General features: G+C 44.1%; 1 protein-coding gene across 1 annotated transcript in view; it reads left to right on the forward strand.

Annotated features, from left to right (window-relative positions):
- Positions 1-2500, forward strand: part of eif4e2rs1 (eukaryotic translation initiation factor 4E family member 2 related sequence 1) — a 47860-nt gene that overhangs the window by 821 nt on the left and 44539 nt on the right. The window lies entirely within an intron of this gene.

Raw genomic sequence — 2500 nt, forward strand, 5'->3', positions numbered from 1 at the left:
ACTCTTTGACCTCAAATAACTTCTACAAACCAAAACTCACGACTCGACAGCGCCACAAAAAAATTAAGAAAAGCGAGCCCCAGGATACAGATCGTGGTAGAACAATGTAATTTGGTGTGCTTATATATCATGACCAGACGCACCAAAAACTCTCTTGGAGCCATACCCTAAATCCAACAGGAAGTCGGCCATTTTGGTTCAAAGTTGCGATTTTTAGCTGGCGTACTTTAACGAACTCCTCCTAGGGATTTGACCTGAGCAACTTGAAATTCGGTCAGTATCATCTACAGACCTGGGAGATGAAAAGTTATCAAAACGGTGAGTTTTCGACATTGTTGAGGGGGTGTGGTCGGGCGGCGAATTTCGATCCTTCGCCGTGAAAATTCAAACGGCCATAACTCCGGCATGCAGGATCCTAAGAGACCCAAACCTTTTGTGCTTGGAAAGAGTCCCGTCCTGAACACATCCATGTGTCAATATTGGATGTAAGTCATAGCGCCACCTACTGGCAACAGGAAGTTACATGTTTTACACTTTGACGCTCTGTGGGTGGCACGGTGATGGGATCCACCTCAAATTTACTCAGAATAGCCTCAAGACCTTGGAGATGGTACATTATGAAGTTGGTGACTTTTCGTCGAAAGGTGTTGCCATGACGACGCGGCGAATTTCGATGTCTCGCCATGAAATTTCAAAGCCTTATAACTTGACTCCACATGGTCTGATCTTTTCCAAATTTCATATTCTTGTTAAGAGTCCCGGTCTGAACACATTTTCAGGCCCATATTTAGTGAGAGTCATACCGCCACCTACTGGCAACAGGAAGTATCATGCGTCGTTCTTTGTTGTATTACTCCTAGGAAATTTGGCCGATGCATCTGAAATTGACTCAGCTAAGATGTAAGACCTTGGTGATGCTACATTGGGTAGGTCGTGACCCATGACCAAACGCCGTTGCCATGGCGACACATCCTTCGCCATGAAATACGATGGTGTATTTTAGGGATAAGGGATGGGTTTACAGTCACGAAACTTGGCACACATGTCTGGAGCGACACCAGCTAAAATCCTGGATAGGTCATTTGCATAGACGTGATAATATGGCTCAACAGCGCCCCCTTGAAAATTTCAAAATTGTAGCCCCGCCTTCCAGATTAACCTAGGAAAATGAAATTCGGGAGGCTAATGTATCATGTCAAGATGCACAAAAAAGCCTCTTGGAGCCGTATTGTAAGTCCTACAGGAAGTCGGCCATCTTAATAAAAGTGGTCATTTTTCGTGTTTTTTTGACCATTTGGCATACCTTGTATTTTAACGAACTCCTCCTACAGAATTCATGGTAACGACTTCAAAATCAGTGTGTGTCATCTACAGTAGTGTGTGATCAAAAGTTATCAACAGATTTAGTTATCATTGAAGCGTGTGGCCGTGGCGTGGCGTTGAGTTTTGATGTTTCGCCATGACAGAGGAAGTTGCTATAAGTTTAGTGTAAATGCTGGAGTCTACACCAAACTTTACATGTTTGATAAGACTCCCAGCCTGAACACGTCTAACTAGCAATATTCAGTCAGTGATGAAAACTGGCTCCATAGCGCCCCCTACCACATTTCAATGCAGCAGCCCCTGCAGCAGGCAGAGTAGGTGATTGAGGATGTGACGTTAATCTCCCCTTGCACTGTCTGAAAACAGCCCAGGTGTGGGGACATCTATATGCCCCTGACAGAAGCTCTTCACCAGCGCCGAGCCCCGACATACACGAGGACGCGAGGGCCCGTTCAACGCTGCCTGCAGCTTTAATTATTATTGTTACTATTATTATTATTATTATTATTACTGCAAAGAGACGACTTTACTGCACTACATATAGATATATAATACTGTGTATATATATATATATATGTATATATGTAGGGCAGGGTGATATTAAACTCTGGTGTCCTGATAAACACGTTTTAATTCAGTGTATAATTAGTCGTCTCGTCCGCCGGCTTTAATTCTCCATGTTTGCTCTGACAGCGTGCAGGTCGTCCTGATTCAGTCGTTACCGGGACGACGGAGGACGTTTCTCTTCGTTTCTAGACTTTTCTGTCGTCTTCCTGATTCATTTAAATAGAGAGAGAGACAGAGCAGCTGTGGTGGAGCGAGCTAGAGAGTGAATGGAGAGAGAGAGAGAGCAGCTGTGGTGGAGCGAGCTAGAGAGTGAATGGAGAGAGGGAGTGCTGCTAGTGATAGTGGATCTGCTTCTCCAGATCTGGGTCAGGGTTAGGATCTGGATCTGGATCTGCTGCCTTGCTCCTCCTCACTGACTCCTCTTCTTCACCTCTGGTATCGTCTTCATGCTCGACGCCGTCTGCACTCAGGAAGTATCTGAAATAACAATAAACCTCATAAATAAATAAATAAATAAATAAATAAAGAGCAGCTGCTGATGGTGACTGATAGTGAATATAATAATAACGTATAGATGATGTATGAGCAGCAGGATGAACGTTCACATTAA

Source organism: Thunnus albacares, chromosome 22, assembly GCF_914725855.1.
Source record: "Thunnus albacares chromosome 22, fThuAlb1.1, whole genome shotgun sequence".
Lineage (NCBI taxonomy): Eukaryota > Metazoa > Chordata > Actinopteri > Scombriformes > Scombridae > Thunnus > Thunnus albacares.